At 38.8% G+C, this 8,746-nt stretch overlaps 1 pseudogene; it reads left to right on the top strand.

The window, feature by feature from the left end:
- The first annotated feature begins 4,008 nt into the window (after positions 1-4,008).
- On the top strand, positions 4,009-7,758 carry LOC125529289 (annotated as a pseudogene).
- Positions 7,759-8,746: the final 988 nt, after the last annotated feature.

Below are 8,746 nucleotides of genomic sequence, written 5' to 3'. Positions count from 1 at the left end.
ATAAATTTCAGACATATACAAAAAACGTTAACGGTAAATAAAATTAAAAAAATTCAATTGTATCTGAAAAATGTTGATAGTATTCAAAAAATGTTTTCCAAATTTTAAAATGTTCAGGCATAATGTCTGTAAGATTTTAGAAATGTTAATCATGTGTTTGGAAAATGAGAAACATATATAATCTTTTTTAAGATTTGTATGAAAATGTAAAATGTTCATGGGAAAACAAGAAATCAAATAAGTATTTGAAATAAATGTTAACCAGTGTATTTAAAATAATTAACCTGTATTAAAAACATTTAAATTTGTACAAAAAGTAAACATGTATTAGAAACATTAAAACATGTAAACAAAATGTTCTTGATATATATGTTAAATGTAGACATGAAAATCATCTATTCCAAAAAAAAGTTAATTGTGTATTAAAAAAATGTCTAACACGTATAAAAATAATCTTTCACATGTACATGAAAAATGCACGTAGTAAACCGAGGAAAAGGATAGAAACATCAAATGGAAAACAAAACAGAAGTCCGTCAAAAAAAGGTTCTCAAAAACAAAGAAAAAATGATGAAGCCAAGAAAACACAGAAAATAAATAAAAAGAAAACTCAGAGAAGACCAAGAAATACTGGTGAAAAAGAAAGAGAAACAAAGAAAACTAAAGAAAATCAATGGCAACTGAAGAAAGAAACAAAGAAAACTAAAGGAAAATGAAGATCAAAAGAAAGAAAAGTAAAGACCAGAGAAATCGTTGAAGAAACAAATGAAACCCAAAAAGGGAAAAAAGAAAATCAACAAAGAAGAATGGGAACAAGAAAAAAACAAAAAAATAATGAAAACCCGAGGAAAAAAAGAAGAAAACCGGTTGAAAAGGCAAAGAAAACAAAAAACCCAAAGAAAACTAGGAAGAAACAAAGGAAACCGACCGATGAAAAGAAAAATAAAACAGAAGAAATCAGGCCCAAAATTGATAAGGAAACAAAAACATTGAGGCGGGACGAGAGCTATACTCTCTGTAAGCGAGATATAGGTCTTGCGGGAGGAGGTGCACCTAGGTCGCTGAAGAGCCCCCCTCCCTCCCTAAGCTCGAAATCACTAATTGAGGAGTACTCGTTGCAAAAATTACTTAAATTCCCCGGGTTGCAACAAGTGGCACACATTCAGCGCGCAACTTGTCGCAACCTGGGAGTTTTCCCTTTTTTCTAAGATCCGTTTATTCAAAATGTTTTGTCTCTCAAACCGTGCGCCCAAATCTCAAACCGCTTTCACTGTTGGATTACTCGCATCGAGATCTTCAAAACTAGATCCCATGTTGATAGGTTTGACGAACTTTTTTTCACGAAAAAACCAAACCGGAAGCACGTGTTTTTCCCTTTTCGAAAGAGGCATGCCCGTGTCTCTCACGAAATCACAACCATGCCTCTCGCGGAAGCAAAATCGTGACTCTCGTGGAAGGAAAAAAAAGAGAAAAACACGTTTTTTTTTCCCGTTTCCGAGGAGGCACGGCCGTGACTCTCGTGAAAGCACAACCGTGCCTTTTGCGAAAGCAAAACCGTGATTCTCGCGAAAGAAAAAAAACAAAAAACACATTTTTTTTCCCTTTCCGAGAGGCACGGCCGTGACTCTCGCGAAAGCACAACCGTGCCTCTCGCGGAAGAAAAAAAATAGAAAACACGTTTTTTTCCGTTTCCGAGAGGCACCGCTGCGACTCTCGCGAAAGCACAACCGTGCCTCTCGCGGAAGAAAAAAAATAGAAAACACGTTTTTTTCCGTTTCCGAGAGGCACCGCTGCGACTCTCGCGAAAGCACACCCGTGCCTCTCTCGCGGAAGCAAAACCGTGACTCTCGCGAAAGGAAAAAAAATAAAAAACACGTTTTTTTTCGTTTCCAAGAGGCACGGCCGTGACTCTCGCAAAAGCAAAATTGTGCCTCTCACGGAAGCAAAACCGTGACTCTCGCGAAAGGGGAAAACACGTTTTTTCAAGCAAAAAAAATGTTTTTTTTAAAAAAATTGATTGAAAAGCTAAGGAAGACCAGTGCAAAACCAAAACGTCGAAAAAAACCCTAGAAAAAACCATTTAAAAAGCCGAAAACGCGTGCGGAAAAATAAAAAAATCCGGAGGAAGCGCCCAGAGCGCGACACGTGGCGAATGGCTGAGAGCGTGCCGAGTGGCGCTGATCGTTGCGAGGCTCCCGAAGAAGCTCTCGTTAACTAGTTGCCCTCAACTAAGCTTGACGTGAGAGGTAGGGCAGCCTTGCGTGAGGGAGTGCGAGACAGGGCCGGTCCAGCTCGCGGGATGCCACAACCTCTTTTTTAATGTCTTTTTTTCTTTCTTCTTATTTTGTTTGTACTTTCAAATATTTTAAATAAATATATTATAATTATATGAGGAATGTTTAATGTGTATAAAGAAAAAAATCATGTGTATGGGAAATATACTATAATTATATGAGGAATGTTTAATGTGTACACAAAAATATACTATATGTATGAAAAAAAGTTGATCATGTATTTTTCTAAAATAATCCTTTGAAAAATGTTAATTAAGTATTCAAAAAATGTTCATGATATATACGAAATATATACAATGTGGATGTGAAAAGGTACTTTTCAAAGACAAGTAATTGAATAAAATGTTAATAATCTATTTTTAAAATGTGAAACGTGTATAAAAATGTTCCCGGTGTATACAAAAAATGTAGAATGTTTAACTGAAAAATGTTAATGATATATGTCAAAAATGTTAAATGTGTATAAAATATTCTTGATGTATACGCAAAATGTGAACGTGTCTTTAAAAATTAAACATAAAAACTTAAACTTAAAAAATTATTGGTTGTGTATAAAACCGTAATCATATATTTCAAATATGTGATCTTGTATAAAAAAAGTTAACCATGGCTAAAATGTTCATATATATAGTGTACTTATTCATCGCCCAGGGTGCAGAATAAGTTATTCTTCACCCGCGGTAATCTTACGATCGCTTCCTAAATAAATTACGTTTAGAATATAAATAGTTACATGAACATTGATTGAATACGTAAAATTTGGTATAAAAACAAAAATATAGGTTATAAGATCAGAAAATCACATTTTATGTATGTTTTATACCATGATTTTACATTCGTAATTTTACGTAACATACAATATTTTTTACGGCGAGTACATATTTTCTTACGTTCTCTTTTTTCGGATGAAATAAGACAAAATTTATGAAACGTAAAAATACGGTGCATTGATGTCAAAATAGAGAGTGGGTGAAGAATAACTATTCCTCACCTAGGGTGACGAATAACGCGGCCCTATATATCGATTATGTACAAACTGTATTAAAAAAGTTAGTCATCAAAAATAATTATTTGAAAATATATTAATCATCTCATTCAAAAACTTAAAACTGGTAATAAAATTGTTCCCGATATTTGTGAAGATCTAGAACATATATTTCAAAATTTTAACGCGAAAACATAAGTTTCGTAAAATGTGATCTTGTATAAAAAATATTAATCATGCATTTAAAACATTTTAATCATGTGTTAAAATGGTACTGATATATACCAAAAAACTGTGCAACGTGTATGAAAAACAAGTCATTAGGCATATTTTTGTAAATTCTAAGCAAGTACTTGAAAAATCTGAAAAATGTAAAAATATATACAAAAGTAACACCTCATGAATGAAGAAAAATGAAACCCCACAAAAAATCGTGAAAACCATGCGGAAACGAAGAAAACAATGAAAAACAAAACAAAACCGAAGAATATGAAGAAAAATAAGAAATAAATAAAGAAAGAAAACAAAAAATACGTGGGGAACAAAAAGCTTCATGCGAGACTATCTTTGGACTCGCGTTGTGCGAGATATAGTCGGCAGGCGCAGTAAGCGTCATATAGGGTTTACCCCAATAACTTCCCAATCCAGTGGGCCAATGCACTTCGTTTCTCCGCTTTGTTTCCCCTTTCTGCGGCCCACGCTAGCGAGGCGTCGTCCCCGTTCTTCTTCCCCGCAGGATTCGCGCACTCTCTCTCAGTGCCCACTCGCCGAGTAGCCATTCACCACACCCGTATCCGTACCGGAGCAGCGCATCAGCTACCGCGCGCACCACGCCGGCTCTCCACCTGAGTCGGCCCGTACGCCACCCCAGAGACCCCGAACCATCCACCCAAGCACGCGCGTGCGCGGTCGCAAGGGCTCTCTCGAACTCTCGCCGTACGGTGCTACGGGCGTACATGGCCGGTCGGCTCCTCTTGCTCCGGCAGGCCACAAGGAGGTGGCGCCTCCAACCTTCACCACCTCCGCCCCCTTGCCCCTCGTCCGGCAGCGTAGATGCAACGGCGCCTTCCCACGGAACAATGAGGCTCAGCGCACCACCTCCGCCGTAAGACACAAATCTGTCGATTCCTTTCTTGCCCGTTGATTCTTATTCTGAGTTGTAAATGAGGTTTAGTGAGCGATTTTCGGGAGGTTTTGTTGACCAGGGCTTCAGGCTTGTGCTATTGATGCAGTAGGTTTGCTCCGAAACAATAGTGACTTTGAAGTGTTCGATGAAATGCCAAAGGCATGAACTGTTTCATCTATGTTATGTCTTTGCTATTGTGGTTTAGTGTATTTGTGTGTGCACGCAAGCTGACGAACACGTCGAGCTCTTGAGTGTGGTTCTCGCTAGGCAAATACTCCCTCCATTTTTATTAGGGTTTTTATCATTTATGCCATCGGTTGTGTCCCACTACTCAGTTTTGCCACTAGGAATTTCAACTACTCAAAAATGCCATCGCTTTGTTAGACACGTGTTCAAAAATGCCACTGGGCACCATTATTGTGATCTCAAATCTCTTTTGCCATGTTATAATGACATAAATACCTATGAACCAGCATGCCAGCTCTCCTTCTATCTTACTACAATAAAGTGTGGGGCCCACTTGATCCCAACGACGTTCTTATTTTTCTATAAAATTATTCGCTTGGTTACTCCTGACAAGTGGGGCCACACTTATCATTGTGAGATAGAGAGAACTGACATGTGGGTCTAGGCTTATTTTTGTCATATAACATGGTCAATGAGTTTGATGTGAAAATAACGATGTCTAATGGCATTTTTGAGGAAACATCTAACGGAACGATGGCATTTTTGAGCAAACATCTCACGGATCGATGGCATTTTTTGAGTAGTTGTAACTTCTAATGGCAAAACTGAGTAGTGGGACACAACTAGTGGCAAAAATGATAAAAACCCTTTTTATTTACTCCGCATATTAGGTTTGACCGAAGTCAAACTTTAGAACATTTACAGTAACAAATCTATATGATGTGAAAATATATTCAATTATGAATCCAATGGTATTGATTCAGTGGTGTGTATGTTAATATAGTATTCTACAAACTTGTTGGAACTTTATAAAGTTTCTTTTTTTGCGAATGAAACTTTGTAAAGTTTGACTTTAGATAAATCTAATATGCGGAGTAAATAAAAACAGAGAGTGTACAATAACGTAACAGTTCTGTTATTTCAGAGTTCTGATGCTGTTGTAGTTATACTTTTCACAAGGTTTTTTTACCAAGACGACGGGTTCTTCAGTTGGCCACGAAGTTATAACCTTCAAACATGCCGTTCTGTCCATACCAGTCGACCTGTTAATAGTCAAAATCAAGATACGGCAACGGGTCCACAAAATACTGGGGCCATGGTATCCGTTGATGATTCTGGCAAACCAAAAGTGAAGAGGAAAAAACTTAAAGGAAAGAAGGCTGTAACCAGGTTTTTGAAATCCTTGAGATGGAAAAAGGAAAGAGAATTTCAGAGAATGACCGCTAAGGAGAAAATTTTGAAAAAATTGAAGCTAGTAAGTTGTTATAGACTTGTCTCTTTATGAAGATTTTTTCAACCATAAAAGAATGATCCGTGTCAGAAAAAAAAGCATAAAAGAATGAAGTTTGCTTGACTTTCACTTGACGTAGCATGATTTTCTAATACTGCTTGTCAGTATTGTCATGTAAGGTATATTACTGCAAGCTGAATTTCCACCCTTGAGGTGGGCTATCTTATTAGATTTTTTAATCTATGTTTCTGATGTTCTCTCACATTACGATGAATCTACGTGTTTCCTTTTTATGCACTCTGTTGTGAAAATTTTCTTGTAAATATATTGTTATACGGTTGGTTTTTTCTTATATATTTTTCACTTAAAGGCTCAAAAGAAGGAAGAACGACTTCTTGCAGCTTTGAAGAAAATTGAGCCAAATGATCCTTCAGAACCCACACATGATCCTGAGGTTCTTACACCTGAAGAACACTTCTACTTCCTCAAGATGGGCCAAAAAAGTAAAAATTATGTGCCTGTTGGAAGACGTGGAATTTACCAGGGAGTGATCTTGAACATGCATTTGCACTGGAAAAAGCACCAAACCCTACAGGTAATTGTGAAGACATTCACACCAGAGGAGGTCAAGGAAATTGCCTCAGAGTTAGCAGTTCTAAGTGGTGGTATTGTGCTCAGCATTGAAGAAGGAAATACAATTATTATGTACAGAGGAAAAAACTATGCACAGCCACCACCCGAGATAATGTCACCAAAGGTTGCACTTCCTAGAAAGAAGGTATGTTCTATCTCTGCTATCATGGTCAAGATATCAATGTATGTACAATGTATGAATTGTGAAGCGAGGTTATAAAAACACGCACAAAAACTAGTAAAAGACTGGCTTCAAGATTTCAAAGAAAGACAAGCTCAGTAAGATCCTCCTGATTTATGCAGAAGCCTTAATAAGATACCAATTTATCATTCATCACCTAGGTTTAGAACATAACAACAAAAGGCATAGTCAGCCAATTTTTTTCAGTTGGTAGGAAGGGTGTTCTGTATTCTAGTCAGGAAGTCAGGATCAAATAGAATATACTCCAATATAAACAGACATGCAGGATGAGAATGAATAAAGGATGACTAATACACTGTCCTGTTATACCTTTTAGTGTTAGTATCCTGCTTTCTCTAAATCTAGCATTTCTAATCAGGCACTGGACAAATCAAAATATAGAGATCGCCTCCGAGCTCTTAGGCGGTACATTCCCAGGCTTGAGCAGGAGCTTGAATATCAGCACGCCCTGATGAAGTTAGCTGGAGCCATATAGGACAAAGTGCGGCGAAAGACATTGCTTTTATTTCAGACTCTACAAACAGTGTGTCCGTGAATAAAGATTCTTCTAGCTCAGTTTACAAGAGAACTGTATCCGAACTCCTGTCAGAAAGTGTAGAAAGGTCTGAGAAGTTGGGGGATGAAAATTCTGAGGTTGATGATGATTCAACTTCGGAGTCTATCACATATTCAGAATCCGAGGATCTCTCTGACATGTTTGAGACAGATTCAGAGGAGCAAGCAGAAGGTAGCAAGGAGCGTCCTTTGTATCTAGATAGGCTGGATAAGTTTCTCCCAGAAAAAGTCGATAATGAATCAGACGATTTTGAGGAGCATCTGCGGAAGATTGCTTCACTCTCGGACAAGGCAGATTCACCCGCAAAAGAACTGAAAATCTCCGAGCTTGATGAGATCGATAAAATATTCCTAAGAGCTAGTTCATTGCTGAAGAAAAGGTGACAGTCAAATTAATTTGTATACGATTTGCTTGAGCTTTTCTAGCCAAACATTTATGTGCAGTTTGCTTGGATCTTCCAAAAAGAACTGAGAAATACTGGTAAGTGGTCACAGACTCTCAAACACTGAGCTGATTCATAAGATCTTACTGAAGAGCATCCACCATTTTCGCGGCTTCATTTTCTTACTGCAATCTAGCGAGCTCATGTGATGTTGCATAATTAGTAACCTGAAATATCGCAATCAAATTATGGTGCGTGCTTACATGATTTTGTTTGCTTGGTGACATGTGGTTCGTCAGTTGGTGTTAAGCAGTAGCCATCCTATGTACTTGTTGATTTCCTTTTTGTTCATTCATTGTTGTAGAAGAGTCATTATCCCTGGCTGCTGTGCACGGTGATTACAGTACTGTATGGCTGTAGTTCAAGCATGCTGTGCACGGTGATCTTCCCTATGCATTATGATCGCCTCTTGTCTACAGGTGGTTGAATTTTCCACAGTATATAAACCTTAAAAGCAGCACATGTTTTCCACAGTATATTACACTTATAAACCCATCTCGTTTCTGAAAGTATTTCCCCGAATCGCCTTGCAATTTCATACAGTATTTTCCACGGCAACTAAGCGATCGGCACAAAAAGATGGCAGAATCCGTTTGCATACATACACACACGCGTATTAGTTTACTACATAGTGCATCAACATACGAACTATATATTCAGTTCAGATATCTCATCCAAGATCAGGAACGAGGAGGTAGTCCTCGTCGTCGTCGTCGGGCAGCTCCACCCTCGCCTTCTTGCTCTGGCGCGCTCCGGCTGTCTTGTAGAAGCCGGCGTTGCTGGCCGGCTGCGGCGAGGCGAAGAGCTCGGGCACCTCCGCCGCGGTTCTGCCCCACTTTGGTGCCGGCGCCTGGTCGTCATACTCGTGGAACAGGTCGATGTCGGCGAACCACTCCAGCTCCTTGAACCCAAGAGGAGACGGAGAACCCTTCTGCTACAGCAAACACATGGAGACACGGTGAGATGTATCCATGGAGATAGCAGGGAGACACGTGGTTTGCCTAGCCCCTTGCCTTATCGTTGGACTCGTAGTCAGAGAACTGCAGGAGGTCCTCGACGGCCCAGCCGGACGACGGCAGGAACGGCGACGA

The sequence above is a fragment of the Triticum urartu genome, unplaced genomic scaffold (assembly GCF_003073215.2).
Source record: "Triticum urartu cultivar G1812 unplaced genomic scaffold, Tu2.1 TuUngrouped_contig_5490, whole genome shotgun sequence".
Classification (NCBI taxonomy): domain Eukaryota; kingdom Viridiplantae; phylum Streptophyta; class Magnoliopsida; order Poales; family Poaceae; genus Triticum; species Triticum urartu.
Note: the sequence above shows the minus strand (reverse complement) of the source record. Positions and strands in the feature narration are given on the sequence as shown.